A 19,003-nucleotide genomic window follows, 5' to 3' on the forward strand; every position below is an offset into this window, starting at 1 on the left:
CAGATGCCTCTGTTGGGGAACATAGTATTTCAAAAATTTCCTACGATCATGCAAGATCCATCTAGGAGAAGCATAGCAACGAACAGGGAGAGTGTGTCCGCGTACCCTCGTAGACCAAAAGCGGAAGCGTTTAGTAACGCGGTTGATGTAGTCAAACATCTTCGTGATCCAACCAATAAAGTACCGAACGCACGGCACCTCCGCGATCTGCACATGTTCAGCTCACGTCCCTCGAACTCTAGATCTAGCTGAGGCCGAGGGAGAGTTTCGTCGGCATGACAGCGTGGTGACGGTGATGATGAAGTTATCGACGTAGGGCTTTGCCTAAGCACTACGACAATATGATCGAGGTGGAAAACTGTGGAGGGGGGCACCACACACGGCTAAAGATCAACTTGTGTGTCTATGGGGTGCCCCTCCCCCGTATATAAAGGAGGGGAGGAGGAGGCCGGCCGACCACAAGGGGCGTGCCAAGGGGGGAGGAATCCTACTCCTAGTAGGAGTAGGTTTCCCCCTTTCCTAGTCCAAGAAGGAGAAGAAGGGAAAGAGGAGAGAAGAGAAGGAAGGAGGGGGGTGTCGGTGTCAAAATCGGTGGATCTCAGGTAGGGGGTCCCCAACTGTGCATCTAAGGCGGATGGTAAGAGGAGGCGGGGGACACAATGTTTACCCAGGTTCGGGCCCTTGTGATGGAGGTAATACCCTACTTCCTGCTTGATTGATCTTGATGATATGAGTATTACAAGAGTTGATCTACCACGAGATCGTAGAGGCTAAACCCTAGAAGCTAGCCTATGATTCTGATTGTTGTTGTCCTACGGACTAAACCCTCCAGTTTATATAGACACCAGAGGGAGTAGGGTTACACAGAGTCGGTTACAATGGAGGAGATCTACATATCCGAATTGCCAAGCTTGCCTTCCACGCAAAGGAGAGTTCCATCGGGACACGGGACGAAGTCTTCAATCATGTATCTTCATAGTCCAACAGTCTGGCCAAAGTATATAGTCCGGCTGTCCGTGGACCCCCTAATCCAGGACTCCCTTAGTAGCCCCTGAACCAAGCTTCAATGACGATGAGTCCAGCGCACAGATTGTCTTCGACATTGCAAGGCGGGTTCCTCCTCTGAATACTCCATAGAAGATTTTGAACACAAGGATAATGTCCGGCTCTGCAAAAGAAATTCCACATACCACCGTAGAGAGTGTAATATTTCTACAAATCTAATCTGCTCACAACTTTTCATAACGTGACATCACGCCATGGCCCCGGTTATTATTCGAATCGTTTTTCTCAACCAGCTACTGCACATATTGTGAGGCGGTTTTCTTGGCACGTCTTGTCGAAGCAGAGACCGTGTCCCCTTATCACGGGATTCTCATCAATACGGATGCGGGTAACCCAACCGCGCCAGCAATCACGACGCTTGGGTAATAAGCGAGTTTTACCAGGCAAGTGTGGAGGCACATAGTTTCTTCCACCCTTATAAAGGGGTAAGGGTTCCACCTTTTTACCCACGCCTTCTTCTCTCCTGCCCATCCATTCTTGTGCACTCGAGCTCCAGCGCCCAAGTTCACATTTTCTCCGATGAACCACTCCAAATATGTCCGGAGCAGGAGGCAAGTGGATGACCTCTACCATCCGGAAGAAGGACATCAAGAAACATCGGGAGGCCGGGTATCTAGCCCAGAAAATCGGCCACCATCTCTCGACGGCGGGACAGATCGTCCCTACCCTGGAACCCCACGAAAGGGTCGTATTCCTCCCTCATTTTATCCATGGGCTAGGGTTTCCCCTCCACCCATTTGTTTGCGGCATCATGTATTATTACAGGATCGATTTTCATGATCTATCCCCCAATTCCTTCCTCAACAGCTCGACATTCATTGTCGTGTGCGAGGCTTTTCTTCCCATCCCGCCACACTTCGGCTTATGGCTGAAGATCTTTAATGTGAAGCCCAAGGTAGTGGGCGGTGAGCACGCTAAGTGCGGGGGTGCTATGGTGAGCAAGATGCCCAGCTTCACATGGCCAACAGGTACCTTCATTGATTCCGTCATGGAGTGGCAACATGAATGGTTTTACATTACTGAGCCGCACGATGTGAAGTGGGCCGCTGCTCCCGAGTTCCGATCCGGAGCCCCTCTGCGGCTCACGTCCTGGCTCAAGAAGGGCCTGGACTGGTCTTCATCCAATGAACTGTTGGTGCTCCAGACGCGCGTCAAGGATATGTAAGACAAGAATATCGAACTTGTCAATGTAGTCCAGGTGATGTTAGTCCGTCGGATCCTACCTTGTCAACACTGGAGTTGCAATCTATGGGAATTCGATCCGGCCAAGCACCAAACCCTGCGAGAGCTCTTTGTCTCCTCGCACAAAGACATCTGGAAGGTGCTTTTTAAGCCCGGCAAATCATGGCCGGACTCGGCCGAGGACCGCGGGTACCAACTGTCCCGCCCTGCAAGCTCGGTAAGTTACCATACGTTTTATTTGCAGAACTCAAGGGAAATGATTAATGTGTTTTACACAAGTCTCCTAGGGCTGGACGAATAAGGCGGGGCAGATCCAATGTCCGGCCCCGCTGCCCGAAGAACCGGCCGGCCCACTTTTGACAAAGATGTTGGACCCGACGCCTTACAAGGTGCCGGAGAAGAAGACCGAAAAGGAGGCCAAAAAGACCCGGGGGCGGCCTTCGTCACCGTGCCCGACCCGCCTCCGAAGAGGACGAGGAGGAGGAAGACGAATCCCCAGTAGGAGGAAGAAAGAAGAGGACGGCCTCCATACACTTGGAGGCCGAGTCACCTAAAAGGGGAAAAACTCTTCTTCCGAAAGAGTCCACTACCATCGCCGATAGTAGCCCAGCATGGGATCCTAGGGCCCAGCCCCTAGTGAACTTGTAAGTATATAAAATCCGAAAACGTTCATGTGTCCGGACCCATCATGGCATAGTATTTTAACCTGAGCCATATTTTTTGTAGTCCGATGGGGTCCCATTCTAAACAACCCTCATCCGAGGATTTCCTGAGCTCGGATGCTATGGAGAGTGGGACGCCTCCGAAGGCCCCTCCCCCGAACATGTGATCAACACCGAGGCTTCGTCCCAGAGGGACTCCGTCCAAGGAGGGGCAGAGAAAATCATGAAGGCGGCGCCTGCAGGTCAAACTTCAGGGGCCAGAGACATGGGGGAGAAGATCCCCACACGAGTCGATGGCGGGGACCATCCTGAATTCGGCCCCCAGTCGGACACAGTTTCGGAGACCAATACGGCTCCAGAATCAAGCATGCGGCCTTCCTCGGCTGGAGAGGGCGTCCCTGTTCCACCGGCGACCTCTATCCAACCAGTGGCGCCGGGTGCTTTATTGGCGGCGCTGAAGAGCGCCTCCATCATCTATGAACACCGTGTCCTTATGGGTGCGGTGATTGAGAAGATTCAGTCCGCTGAAAATGGACTGAATGAAGCCTGTATCGACCTCATGAGAGGTTTTGAGGTATGTTTTATACGGTTTCGAAGAGTGTCCTAGTATGGATAGTAGCCCCTGATACACTGTCCGATGAACGAAAGAACCGAACAGAGGATCAAATATATTTTTCACAGGAAGACTCATTTGATGACATCTATCTCTCTTATTTTGTAAGCAGGCATCTGTATCGGCTACTGCTGCTCATACCGCGGAGGTTTCTGAACTGAATCAAAGTCTGGAACGGGCTGAAGCGGAGCTTGGCCAGTTAAAAAGGCAGTTGGAAGATCAACAAGGTATGCACGAATCTTGTTTGCGTTCAGTGTGAACGAATTTTTAGTATGATAGAATATGTGTCATGATTTGCGCCAGGGGTGATGACCGAAGTTGAGGCTCTGAAGAAGGCTGTTGCCGAGGCCGAGGAAAAGGCAGCTGCAGAGCAGGCTCTTTGTGAGAAGCACGAGGCCAAGGTTGTGGAAGCTTGGTGAGAGCACCAAGAGGCCATGGAAAAATGCGAGACCCTGGAGCAGAGTTTAATGGAGAAAGAATCCGAACTCACCAGGGCTCATCAGGCCGTGTATGATGCCCGTGGGAAAACCCAAGACACCCTGCAGGAGATCCAAGAGGCAAGGGAGATCACGGCGGGTAAGGTCCTTTTCCATGTAAAGCAAGTATTTCAGGAGAAAATTATGCTTTATAATATTTAAGTTCGGAGTTCTCCAGGGGTATTTGCGGAACTTCCTCACAGCATATCGGATGCCGCCCAATTCTACCGAGCCGAAGAGGGGAATACTTTGGATAAGCTCTTCTGGTCGCAGTATCTGGCACCGAATTATCCGGTGCCTTTTACCGATCAACTGAAACAGCCGATCGAACTGCATAAGGCGGCCTAACTAGCCATGAAGGATTTGATTATCCGGCTATGGCCTGCCGAGCCGATTCCATGTAGCTACTTCGGGCTCGTGAAGTGGCTTGTTAGTGCCTGCCCTCGACTTGACGTCATCAAGCGGTCGGTCTGCATAGAAGGTGCACGAATGGCCTTTGCCCGCGTAAAGGTGCACTGGGGGAAGATGGATGCTGAAAAGCTGATGACCAAGGGACCGCCAAAGGGAAAGGAGCACCGCAAGCCCGAATTGTATTATGAAAGTGTCCTGAAAGGATCCTGCCTTGCGGCGGAGCAATGCACCAAGGACATTGTATTTCCATGAATATAATCATGTTGTCCTTTGTAATGTGTGAACAAGGTCATTTCTATTATTTATGGCCTGTTATAAAAGTTTACCCTCCTGCGCGGCCGTTTTATATATTAAACCTGAGAATTGGCCAGTCATCGGCTTCTGCCCCCTCGTAAGAAATACGGGGGTGTTCGGGATAAACCTGATCACTCTTTACCCCAGTGTTGGGTCCTTTGAAGGAGGTGTTCAGCACAGCGAACCAGGCAATCGGACTATAGGGCTTTATCATTCTCACTTAGCCATAGGAGCATTAGGAAGGTAGGCGCAACCCCTGGTGTTCGGAAGACCGCACGAGGGGCCCTATAGGCACCTGATCGGAAGAAGAACTGATCCATCGCACGCTGCATTGGTTATGGCATTATGCGGGAGAAATCCTTAAAGATTTTACAACCTCTCGAACAGCTGACCAGCTCTTGCCGTATCATGACAGTCAGTTTTCGGCTTTCTCTACTGAGGTGCTCGTCCGGAAGAACCGGGACACAATCGTAGTAGTTCTCCCTGTGCCGCCTTAGCCGATATAGCGGAACCTAAGGCAGCAAAAGATGGGAGCCGAGCAAACCCAACATTTGACCCAATACATGATTCGGAGCTGATGCATATAATGTTATAAGTTCGGGGTGCCGAACTTCCGTGAAGGTGTTCGGACTTTATTGCCGTATTATGGGTAAAACGAAGCCCCTGGCAAAGGCATATCGCGGTGTACGGATGCCACTTAACAAAAGAGTTTCAATAAGAAATAACAACAAATAAGCATCATATAAATCCACATGTTGTATTTGAATAATACGTCGAAGCGTATGAGTACAGGTAATGTGATAAAAGGGGAATATGACTGTGGAACCTGCTGGGACCGGGGAGGAAGAAGATGTGTGCAGATCTGGAGTATAGTCGGATGGACGTCGCGAGGGATATCTAAAGTTTCCCTTGTGCATTCGAGTTGTTACCATGTCACCGATCCCGGTCTGCGCAAAGGTGAGCCTGTAAAGGAAATGTAAGAAATATTTGCGTGTCGGAGAGCGGTTGACCCGCGATATGTGGCATGTTCTCGACTTCGCCGGAATGTTTAGTTGAGCCCTGGACGATCCGGGCTATCCTGCCGTGAAGTAGTTTAGACTACTTTGAATGTGTATGGGGTTTTAGCCGTCGACTCAAGATTTGACTGACAGGTGCCCTCCATTGCTTCTGCTGTTAAAGCGGCGGCGTACTCTGTGGTACCGAGGGAGAGTTTTGCCTCGCCATTAACTGTGATGACGCCGCGCGGACCGGGCATCTTGAGTTTACGGTAGGCATAACGTGGCACCATGTTGAATCGAGCGAACGCAGTTCGCCCGAGTAGTGCCTGATAATCACTGCGAAAGGGGACGATGTCGAAGATTAACTCTTCGACACGGTAATTGTCTAGTGATCCAAAGACTACCTCGAGGGCGATGGAGCCGGTATAGTTGGCCTCCACGCCTGGTATAATACCTCTAAAGGTGGCTTTAGAGGGTTTGATCATCGAATGATCATTGCCCATCTTGCGCATTGTGTCTTGGTAAAGCAGATTTAGACTGCTGCCTCCATCCATAAGGACTTGTGTGAGGCGGAACCCGTCAATTATTGGGTCGAGGACTAGTGCGGCTAGATTGCCGTGACTGGTGTTGACCAGACGATCCATTTGGTTGAAGGTGATCGACCCTAGTTTGTATTGCGGGATGACTGGTTTCATTAGGTCGACATCCCTAAGGGTGTGCATCCGGTCCGGGTTGGGAGTGTGGGTGGCGTTTACCATATTCACTGTTTAGATTTGCTGGAGAGATTTCTTTTGTCCTCCTCTATTCGGTGATCTAGGCTCCTCGTCGCTGTCATCGCTTTGAGACCCCTTATCTTTGTTTTTGGCGCCTAACCTGCCAGCTTGTTTGAAGACCCAACATTCTCTGTTGGTATGATTGGCTGGTGTTCCTGGTTTGCCATGAATTTGGCATGAACGGTCGAGTATGCGGTCCAAACTGGACGGACCCAAGTTGTCATTTTTGAGTGGCCCTATCCGCTGACTGGACTTAGAGCTATTAAATCTGGCATTGACTGCCGTGTCTTCGGCGCTTTCACCATGTTTGTGGCGTTTGTGTTTGTTGCGCCGGGGTTTGCCGTTGCTATCTCTGGCCTCTGATTTTCCAGTGTTGCTTGTTGTGTTGTTGCTACGAGCCAACTAGCTATCCTCGCCCACGCAGAAGCGGGTCATGAGTGTCGTGAGGGCTGCCATGGACTTTGGCTTCTCTTGGCCGAGATGTCTGGCGAGCCACTCGTCACGGATGTTATGTTTAAAGGCCGCTAGGGCTTCGGCATCCGGACAGTCCACAATTTGGTTCTTTTTGGTTAGGAAGCGAGTCCAAAATTTCCTGGCTGACTCTCCGGGCTGTTGTGTTATGTGACTTAAATCATCAGCATCCGGTGGTCGCACATAAGTGCCCTGGAAGTTGTCCTGGAATGCGTTTGCCAGGTTCTCCCAACTTCTGATGGAGTTTGCTGGCAAGCTATTTAGCCAATGCCGAGCTGGTCCTTTGAGTTTTAACGGGAGGTACTTGATGGTGTGTAGATCATCCTCGCGGGCCATGTGAATGTGGAGGAAGAAATCTTCTATCCATACCGCGGGGTCAGTAGTTCCATCGTATGATTCAATGTTTACGGGTTTAAACCCTTCTGGGAATTCATGATCTATTACTTCATCAGTGAAACATAGGGGGTGTGCGGTGCCTCTGTGCCGGGCTATGTCACGACGCAGTTCGTACGCGTCTTGTCTGCTATGTTCGGCCCAGCCGGATTTTCTTTTGGTATATCTGGCATGACGGTCGTCGTCATGTGTTGGGGCGCGCCCTCATGGTCCGAAGATCGATCTTTTGTGTGCTGCTTTGTTTTCCAATACGTCTTGTAGGTCCTGCGTGTTACCCCGGGCCTTGCTGTTCTTGTTTGACTGGCGACGGGGTGCGGGCTGGACTTCGGGCTTATATGCCACTTTGTCTCAGCCACGAGGTGGCCGGTCTGCCGCATCATACGCTGGAAGCGCACGTTTTAATGCTTCCTCTTCAAGTTGGGGTAGCAACCTGCGCTTTGGGAAACTTTTGATTGGGCGCTCAAGTTCGTGTTCCTCGGCTGCCAGGACATCAGTCCATCTATCCGCTACCAGATCTTGCTCAGCTTGAAGCTGTTGTTGCTTTTTCTTCAGGCTTTTTGCTGTGGCAATAAGCCGGCGCTTGAAGCGCTCCTGTTCGATGGGATCCTCAGGCACGATAAGTTCTTCGTCGCCGAGGCTCACCTCGTCTTCGGAGGGAGGCATGTAATTGTCATCCTCTGATTCTCCGTCTGCTGCCTGTTCCTTGGGGCTGGCTTGCCCATCCTCCTGCTCAAAGCCTGGCTGGAGGGGGTTGTCTTCATCTTTGGCACTATTTGCAGCGTTATTGTCTCCTGTGCCGGTATCGCTGTTTTTGCTATGGCGGGGCTTAGAGCGGTGCCGATGACGCCAGTTCTTGGATTGCTTATCGGGGGGATTATCCTCCGTTGCCTTATTGCCATCGCTTTCTTTGGGGGTGTCCACCATGTATATATCATACGATGAGGTGGCAGTCCAGTGCCCTGTGGGCTGTGGTTCCTGTTCGTCTCCCGCATCGTCGTCCATACCATCGATGTCTTCGGACTCGAAGTCGAGCATGTCGGTTAGGTCGTCGATAGTGGCTACTAAGTGGGTGGTGGGTGGGGAACGAATTTCTTCGCCGTCCGCTTCCCACTCGAGCCGGACATAGTTCGGCCAAGGGTCTCCTAACAAGAAGAGAGACCGTAATGAGTTTAGCACGTCTCCTAGGGGCGAGTGCTGAAAGATATCCGCGGAGGTGAACTCCATGATTGGTGCCCAATCAGATTGGATGGGCGCGGACGTGAGCGGTTCGGAGTCTGTGGCCGGGGACGAATCCGAGTGTCCGGCAATACAGGTCTCATAGGAGGTGAAGTCAGTATTCGGCTCTATCGCCGCTGAGTGTGCGGCCTTCGTGGCGGGGTCCATCCACCCATCCTCGGACGGCGCGATCTGTTCCGGATTAAGGGCCGGAGTAGTTACATGTGTGATCTCCCGAACACTGTCCGATGGCAGAGCTAAATCATGCTCATCGTGACTGTGCGACGTACCTGACATGGGTTCGAATCAGTCGAAGATCAAGTCTCCGCGGATGTCGGCGGTATAGTTCAAGCTTCCAAACCCGACCTGATGGCCAGGGGCGTAGCTCTTGATCTGCTCCAGATGGCCGAGCGAGTTGGCCCGCAGTACGAAGCCGCCGAATACAACGATCTGTCCGGGGAGGAAAACCTCACACTGGATCGCATCGTTGCCGATGATCGAAGGAGCCATCAAGCCTTATGATGAAGACACAGTGGAACTCCCAATGAAAGCACCAATGTCGGTGTCAAAAACGGCGGATCTTGGGTAGGGGGTCCCGAACTGTGCGTCTAGGATCGATGGTAACAGGAGACAGGGGAGACAATGTTTACCTAGGTTCGAGCCCTCTCTATGGAGGTAATACCCTACTTCCAGCTTGATTGATCTTGATGATATGAGTATTACAAGAGTTGATCTACCACGAGATCGTAGAGGCTAAACCCTAGAAGCTAGCCTATGATCCTGATTGTTGTTGTCCTACAGACTAAACCCTCCGGTTTATATAGACACCGGAGGGAGCTAGGGTTACACAGAGTCGGTTACATGGGAGGAGATCTACATATCCGAATTGCCAAGCTTGCCTTCCATGTAAAGGAGAGTCCCATCCGGACACGGGACGAAGTCTTCAATCATGTATCTTCATAGTCCAACAGTCCGGCCAAAGTATATAGTCCGGCTGTCCGAGGACTCCCTAATCCAGGACTCCCTCAGGGGCGCCCTCTTCCCCTTGTCCAATTCGTACTGGGCAAGGGGGGGGCGCCACCTCTGGCCGGACCTCTCTATTCTCCACTAAGGCCCATTGTGGCCCATTAATCCCTTGGGGGGTTCTGGTAACTTCCTGGTACTCCGGAAAATACCCGATACATTTCAGAACCATTTTGGTGTCCGAATATAACCTTCCAATATATCAATCCTTATGTCCTGACCATTTGGAGACTCCTCGTCATGTCCGTGATCTCATCCGGGACTCCAAACAACCTTCGGTACATGAAAACACATAAACTCATAATACGAATCGTCATCTGTCGGTGTTCTGGGAACGGGGGTCCCCAGACTTGCCTGCCTGCGGCCTGCGGCGTGGCTCAAAAGGGGGCCCAGCGCGGCCCATCTTCATCAACACAGACCCAAGACCCTCGCGAGGGGCCAAGCCTCGCGGGGCGTATGACACGGAGCTTCCTCAGGCACGGCCTCATCAGGCTGGCTCGCGAGGAGGCGGAGAGATCAAGGCGGGGTACCTCACGAGGTGCCTGTGATGCAAGCCATGACGACCAAAGGCGCTAGGCGGGCGCCAGCCGCGCAGTGTCCTCCTTTCCTCTTTGGTGCAAAGGGAGCAAGCGCATGCGAGAGCATCAAGCAAAGGCACCCATTTCGGTGCAACGAGACCAAGACCAGTCCAACGGCAGGGAGGAAGTCATTGTGGAGCCCAAGCCAGCGTCACCACCAGAGCCTTTGGCAGGCGAGGACCAACTTTAGTCAGGATAAGTGTACCAGATGTTCCCCTTCAAAATGGCCAATTGTTTGCGCCCTTACCGCTCAATATTTGGGAAGAGGCCCAGGGCCTTTGCCTATAAATAGGACTAGCCACCCCCAGGGTAGGGGGGCAATCAAGAAGGGAGAATCTAGAAGCCAAGAGAGAAACTAGCTAGGATCGGATCGAGTAGCATCATACACAGAGAGAGAGAAGGGCGACTGAACTCCTCCTAGCAGTTCATCCCCCCAGCGAAGAACAGACCCTCGCGAGGCTGTTCTTCCTTGTATTGCTCATCATCATCAGCCCAAGAGGCAATCCACCACACCACACACTGGAGTAGGGTATTACACCACAACGGTGGCCCGAACCAGTATAAACCCTGTGTCTCTTGTGCTGTTCTTTCCATAGCTTAGATCTTAGCGAGGCGGAGGGGTGCAGGTAGGTAGAAGGCGAAATCTCCGCGCGCACCCCAGTGTTCGAACCTCAAGGGTCTGCCGGAACCCGAAATCCGACATTTGGCGCGCCAGGTAGGGGTGCGCTGGAATTCATCTTCTACCACCCCGTTCTCCTCCGACCATCGCGTCCATGTCTGACGCTCGTCGGGCCCGTGCCGAGCGCCGGGCCACTCTCGCTTCCCGCGTTGCCCAGACGGCTCCTGTCGGCGGGCGTCCCCGCCGTTCCCCGTCACCTGCCGTCAACGCCGCTACCGACCCGGCGGTGAACGAGCAGCAAGCGTCGTCTCAGCATCCGTTCATGCGGCAAGACGGCCGCACCGCTACTCCCTGGCTCACCCCAGCTGGTTCTTCGTCCCGCGCGCTCCGCGCACCCATGGAGGCTCGAGCTGCGCTCATCGCGGCAAACGAGCTCCTGCGCTACCATCCCGTCGACAACGTCTACGAAGAATGGCTCGACCACGTCGCCGAGCTCGTCCGCGCCGCAGGGGGCTCTCCTGCGCCGTCCGTTCCGCTGCACCGCACCCCGCCCCGCGCGGGCGACGAAGCTCCGGGGGCGCCCCAGCCGCCTCCTCCTCAAGAAGGCGCCATGGCTCCAAGGCGCGTGGCCCCTGGGCGGAACCCGCTCCGTCAGGTGCCATCGCGGCAAGAGCAGAGCTGCCAAGAAGTCCCTCGCCCGCAAGAAGCTGCCCGGGCACTCCCTGCTCCAGCACGCGCGACCATGCTCCTGCTCCCGCATGTCAAGACCCCGCACTGCTCCCAGCTGTAGCGCGTGGGGACATGCAAGATCAAGCTCTCCGGCACCCAAGGCCTCCCGTGGCCACAGCAGGCTGCCGTGCCTTCACCACCGAGCTACGCAGCGTCACGTGGCCCGGCAAGTTCAAGCCCGACCTGCCTCCTTGTTACGACGGCACGGCCGACCCTGCGGAGTTCCTCCAGCTCTATGAGCTGGGCATCGAAGCTGCCAACGGAGATGAGAAGGTCACGGCGAACTGGTTTCCCATGGCGCTCAAGGACGGGGTCCGCACCTGGCTCCTAAACCTAGCTCCAGGCACGATCTCCTCCTGGGACGAGATGCGCACCCGCTTCATCGCCAACTTCCAAGGTACTCACGACCGGCCACCCGCCGTGAGCGACATGCACCGCATCAAGCAACAACCCGGAGAGACCCTGCAGAAGTACATCCAACGCTTCAACAACGCACGCCTCAAGATTCCCAAGGTGACCGAGGAGGCCATCATCTCAGCCTTCTCCGACGGCGTGCGCGATGTCAAGATGAAGGAGCTGGCGATGCATGAAGACCTGTGCACTTCCTTGGAGTTGTTCAACTTGGCAACCAAGTGCGCCAGGGCTGAGGAAGGGCGTCTCTCCCTCCTCGAGCTGCCTGCCGCGGACCCAGAAGAGAAGATGCCCAAGGCCAAGGATGTCAAGCGCAAGGGGACTGCCGTGCTCGCGGCAGAACTAGACACCAAGCGGGGCAGAGATCAGCCCGAATCTTCCAAGGGCAGTCGGTACTGTGTGTACCACGACCTCCACACCCACAACACCAACGAATGTCAAGAGCTCCGAGCCGTGTGAGAAGGAAGGATCGGCCGTCGCCCCGACCACAGTGACCGGGGCTACGGTCGAGGAGGAGGAAGGAACGCAGGACGCTGGGAAGACCGGTGCCCGCGCCAAAGGTGGCGCGATCGACCTCCCGAGGATCGCTGGCAAGACCCGCCTCGCGAGGGAGACTGGAGGGATCAGCCTCGCGAGGATCGCCCGCAAGGCAACGCAGGCCTCCCTCCGCTGCCGCCGCAGCCAAGGAGAAGCGAGGACCGCCATCAGGACGAGGGGGCTGGGGGCTTCCAGGAGCCGCGTGCGATCGCCTGCATCCTGGGCGGGGCTCAAGCCCCAGCCTCTCAACGCATCTTCAAGCAGTTCGCCCGCGAAGTGAATGCAGTCCTCCCCAAGCTCGAAGCCACGCTCCCTCTCAGGTGGTCGGCGTGCGCCATCATGTTCAGCTCAGCAGATCAGCTCAAGTGTGCGGCCACAGCCGGAGTCCTCCTGATGCTTTGTTCCCCAATCATCAGCAACGTGGTGGTCACCAGGACCCTCATCGATGGCGGGGCAGGGCTCAACGTCCTGTCCGTGGAAACATTCAACAATCTCCAAGTGCCCTACAACCAGCTTCAGCCAACCAAGCCTTTCTCCGGAGTCACCGACGGCTCCATGGTCCTGATTGGGCAGGTCCGCCTCCCTGTCACCTTTGGGGCACGCGACAACTACCGCACCGAGCTCGTCGACTTCGACGTCGCTCACATTCGCCTGCCGTACAACGCCATCCTTGGGTACCCAGCGCTGGCCAAGTTCATGGCCGTAACTCACCACGGCTACAATGTCCTCAACATGCCAGGAAGTGGCGGAGTCATCATGGTGCCCTATGAAGAGAAGGACGCGGTGTTTTCCCTGGAACGAGCCTTTTAGGCCGCATCACTGGAAGACCCAGATCGCGGAAGCAGGAGGCTTCCCGAGACCGCCCCCAAGAAGAAGAAGACATCGTCCGGCCCGGCCCCTCAGGAGGCAGGCCCCTCAGGGCCCACGCCTGCCCAGGGGGAACCTCCTTCCATCGCATAGGAAAGCGCGCCCGGCGCCCTCCTCAGGCAGGGCTCGGGGGCTCTCCCCTGGAGGGCCACCGACCTGGCTAAGGTCACGAGGGAGGCGCTTGGGCACCACATGGAGGCGTGTTTCGAAGCACGTTCCCCTCAAGAAGGAGTAAGGCAAGGAGGGCCAGACCCTCAGGAGTTCGTCAGCAAGGCCATTCAGGAGCTACAGGAGTCAAGAGTCATGAAAGGCGGCCACTGCCTACCAGCTGTGGCTCCCCATCCAGGCAAGGATGGTGGGCTACGCGTCTGCATCGACATACCAGGGCTCAATCGAGTCGCCTCTCTGGAGCGCCTATGGCCCTCACGAGTGGGGCGCTGCGAAGGTCCACCCCACAGCTACATTCGCATGCCTTACGGTTTGCCGAACCCGGCTGCCACGTACCAGCGCCTCATGATGGGCATCATGGAGGCTCAAGAGGCCAGGCGTTCCGCAGCCCTGGCAGAGATGGAGATGGTCCGCGAGGAGCCACCAGCGCCTCCGGAGCCTCCCAAGGCCCCTGGGCCTGGGGGCTCGTGAGGATCGGCTTCCACAGCCCACCAAGTCTGCTACACCAACACTCCTTCGTCCTCAACATCATCAGTTGCCCGCTCAATTGATGCCAACTGACGAAGCTGCTCCCAAACGGCACGACGCTTGCGCATGGGTCCGTCCCTGCAACGCCGACAAACCTGAATGGCTGAGCTCTGGCCGCGGCAGCCCCACATGGCGCCACCTCATCAAGCCTTCAGTGCCTCATCGCCCCTCGGAAGCAACCAACGGCTGACTGTCAATTATCATGGCAACCCCTCGTTCTTTCTATGATGGGTCTACAGGATCTCCTAAAGGAGCTGCGTCAGGCGAGGCCCTTGCGGTGTCACCTTCACTCTCATCCGCGCGAACCGCTTGCACGTTAAAGGGGGGGTGCCTGAGCATCGCGACTCAGGGCTCCTACTGGCTCTCCAGCCCTCACCCTCTGGCCTTGTCCACGGCATCGCGACCTGGCATACCAGCGAAGGCTGAGACTCGCTCGAGGTCCGGGACCCGAGGACGTAGAGTAGAAAGGGGAGCAAAGGCGAGAGGGGAGGGACACGCGAGGACCTCGCCGGGCAACCTCACGCCTGCCGATGCACGGACCCGGCGACACACCAGAGAGCGGTCCCTGATTCTCGAGATAAGTCATCACCCGGAAGCACCAGCTACCGTGGCACCATCCCCGCACCTAATGCAATCCCGTGTTAGCGACGCCGCTCTCCTTTCTCACCGAACGACGGCTGCTTGAGCGCCAAAGGGGACCTCCTGAGCATCGCGACTCAGGGGCTCTTACCGGACCCCGGGTCGCTCACCTCCTGGCCTTGACCACGGCATCGCGACCTGGCATACCAGCGAGAGCTGAAGCCGCCTTGGGACTGGGACCTGTCGGCGCAGAGCACCAAGCTTTCGTGAGGTTCGAAAGGGAGAACTGAGCTAAGACGGAATGAGCAACTCGCACAATTCTACGACAAGGGTTATATTAACAAACAGGATCACAGGCACCTTACAAGCCCCCACGGGACGCGTCTTTGATTCCTTGCAGGGAACAGATCCTAAAAGGACGCTAACTACACACGCCCCTGCAAAAGACACCATCATCAACAGCGGGCCGCCAAGCACCGGCACCAACCCCATCCAGATCAGAATCGGTGACGGCCTGACGAGCCCGCCCTGCTCCAAGAGCGGCGCCCACTCAGGGGCTCGTAGCTGTCATCGCTCGTCTCTGGAGTCGCGAAGAGCTTGCCGGAGTTGCTGGACCCTCCGACACCTCCGCCGCCTGAGCAGCCACCAAGGGAGCGGTCGGCGGGCCCAGTCCTCGCCGTAGCAGGGTCCCGACCACCTCTCCCGGGGCAGCACTCCAGCTGGCGCCCGTTCACATCGAAGACCTTGAAGAACATCACCGAAGCACCGTCGTACTCCAAGTGGATCGCGAAGGTGCCTCTTGTCCTGCAAACCCGGGCGATTTCGCTCCAGCCTCGAGTCATGAAGACCTCGCCTGGGGCAACGACCGCGACCTCTGCCTTAGTCGCGAGGGTGCTGTAGCCGGCATGCTGCAGCCAAAGCTCCAGGAGTTCTCCCTGCGGGATGATGGAGGTGAAGAAGGAAGGAAGGCGAATCCAAGACTGAGGAGGCATGGCGGCGTGGAGCACAAACTCTCGGGAGGAGCCCTCGGTGTGGACCCCAGGGGGGACGACCCACACCTTCGTGACCCGTCGGCGCCGACGGCGGCGCCGCCCGTGGCGATCGGCATCGACTCCTTCAGAGCCCTCGATGTGGGCGTACAAGGGAAGCGGGAACCCCGGCGGTGGCCGCTCGCACCAGGGCCTCGACACCACCTGATGGGCCCCCTCGTCCCGGCCGCGGAGGGCGAGCTGTTTCTTCGGCGGGAGAGGGTCTGGTTCCCCTCGGGGAGCCTTTCCCTTCTCTGCCGCCGAGAACCGGTGGATCGGAGCCATCGCAGCAAGACGGAGCAAGGACCGGGAAGAAGGAGAAGCAAGAAGGGATGGACTGGAAGGGCGTGCGCTGTTCCGTACTTATGGCCGGCAAAGGCCAACCGCCGACCTCCACGATCGCAGGTAATCATGACCCGCTTTGCATGCAGGGACTTGTCCAATCCGTGCAGTTGCCGAGGCGCCGTGGGAAGTGGAGGCGCCCACGTCCAATCGACCGCCACGCGGCGCCCAAGGCCGCAGGCTGTTAGGGCCCGCGGCGCTTCGCTCTTGCCCTTTCGCCTCCCTGCACGGCCAAGTCCGGGCGCGCCTTGGGCCCGGGGGCTACTGTCGGCGTTCTAGGGACGGGGGTCCCCAGACTTGCCTGCCTGCGGCGTGGCTCAAAAGGGGGCCCAGCGCGGCCCATCTTCATCAACATAGACCCAAGACCCTCGCGAGGGGCCAAGCCTCGCGGGGCGGACGACACGGAGCTTCCTCAGGCACGGCCTCATCAGGCTGTCTTGCGAGGAGGCGGAGAGATCAAGGCGGGGTACCTCACAAGGTGCCCGTGACGCAAGCCATGACGACCAAAGGTGCCAGGCGGGCACCAGCCGCGCAGTCCTCCTTTCCTCTTTGGTGCAAAGGGAGCAAGCGCAGGCGAGAGCATCAAGCAAAGGCACCCGTTTCGGTGCAACGAGACCAAGACCAGTCCAACGGCAGGGAGGAAGTCATTGTGGAGCCCAAGCCAGCGTCACCACCAGAGCCTTTGGCAGGCGAGGACCAACTTTAGTCAGGATAAGTGTACCAGATGTTCCCCTTCAAAATGGCCAATTGTTGGCGCCCTTCCCGCTCAATATTTGGGAAGAGGCCCAGGGCCTTTGCCTATAAATAGGACTAGCCACCCCCAGGGTAGGGGGGCAATCAAGAAGGGAGAATCTAGAAGCCAAGAGAGAAACTAGCTAGGATCGGATCGAGTAGCATCACACACAGAGAGAGAGAGAAGGGCGACTGAACTCCTCCTAGCAGTTCATCCCCCCCGCCAAGAACAGACCCTTGCGAGGCTGTTCTTCCTTGTATTGCTCATCATCATTAGCCCAAGAGGCAATCCACCACACCACACACTGGAGTAGGGTATTACACCACAACGGTGGCCCGAACCAGTATAAACCCTGTGTCTCTTGTGCTATTCTTTCCGTAGCTTAGATCTTAGCGAGGCGGAGGGGTGCAGGTAGGTAGAAGGCGAAATCCCCGCGTGCACCCCAGTGTTCGAACCTCAAGGGTCTGCCGAAACCCGAAATCCGACATCATCGAACGTTAAGCGTGCGGACCCTACGGGTTCGAGAACTATGTAGACATGACCGAGACACCTCTCTGGTCAATAACCAATAGTGGAACCTGGATGCTCATATTGGTTCCTACATATTCTACGAAGATCTTTATCGGTCAAACCGCATAATAACATTCGTTGTTGCCTTTGTCATCGGTATGTTACTTGCACGAGATTCGATCGTCAGTATCATCATACCTAGTTCAATCTTGTTACCGGCAAGTCTCTTTACTCGTTCCGTAATGCATCATCCCACAACTAACTCATTAGTCACATTACTTGCAAGGCTTATAGTGATGAGCATTACCGAGAGGGCCCAGACATACCTCTCCGATACACGGAGTGACAAATCCTAATCTCGATCTACGCCAACTCAACAAACACCATCAGAGACACCTGTAGAGCATCTTTATAATCACCCAGTTACGTTGTGACGTTTGATAGCACACTAAGTGTCCCTCCGGTATTCGGGAGTTGCATAATCTCATAGTCATTGGAACATGTATAAGTCATGATGAAAGCAATAGCAATAAAACTAAACGATCATTAATGCTAAGCTAACGAATGGGTCTTGTCCATCACATCATACTCTATGGTCAGGAAACTTAACCATCATTGATTAACGAGCTAGTCAAGTAGAGGCATACTAGGGACACTCCATTTTGTCTATGTATTCACACATGTACTAAGTTTCCGATTAATACAATTCTAGCATGAATAATAAACATTTATCATGATATAAGGAAATATAAATAAAAACTTTATTATTGCCTCTAGGGGCATATTTCCTTCATTATCTTGCAATGGGAAGAGGTGCTTTGTAGTGGGTTCGATCTTACGGTGCTTGATGACAGAAGGGGAACTGACACATATGTATCGTTGCTACTAACGATAAAACGGTGGGGTCTATTTCTACATAAATATATCTTATCTACATCATGTCATCATTCTTATTGCATTACTCCGTTTCTCCATGAACTTAATACACTAGATGCATGCTAGATAGCGGTCGATGTGTGGAGTAATAGTACTAGATGCAGGCAGGAGTCGGTCTACTAAGCTTGGACGTGATGCCTATATAATGATCATTGCGTGGATATTGTCATGATTATTTGAAGTTCTATCAATTTCCCAACAGTAATTCGTTTACCCACTGTTTGCTATTTTTCTCGAGAGAAGCCACTAGTGAAACCTACGGCCCCGGGTCTCTTTCTCATATTATTTGGCTTTGCGATCTATTTTCCTTTTCTTTTATTTTCAGATCTATTAAACGAAAATACAAAAGCACATTGCTGCAATTTATTTTATTTGGTGTTCGATCTATCAATCTACTACAATTTATTCACGTCTGTTTGCCAATTTCTAGCACCGCTACCCGAAAGGGATTGACAACCCCTTTTACACGTCGAGCTGCGAGTATTTGTTATTTGTGTGCAGGTTCTGTTTACGTTGTGTTGCTTGGTTCTCCTACTCGTTCGATAATCTTGGTCTCATCACTGAGGGAAATACCTACCACCGCTATGCTGCATCATCCCTTCCTCTTTGGGGAAATACCGACGTAGCCTCAAGCCGCATCAGGCGTGCCTGGGGGTCCTGGCGTGCCCAGGTTGGTTGTGCCCACCTGGTGCACCTCCCTCTAATATTATTTGCACCAGAAATTCTTAATTATTCAGAAAAATTGTATTAAATTTTCAGAGCATTCTGAGAACTTTTACTTTTGGGTCATTTTTTATTGCACGGAAAATTCAGAAAATAGACCAAACATGGCATTTTATTTTATTTAACTAGTAGCAACAGA

Source organism: Triticum urartu, chromosome 2 (assembly GCF_003073215.2).
Source record: "Triticum urartu cultivar G1812 chromosome 2, Tu2.1, whole genome shotgun sequence".
NCBI lineage: Eukaryota > Viridiplantae > Streptophyta > Magnoliopsida > Poales > Poaceae > Triticum > Triticum urartu.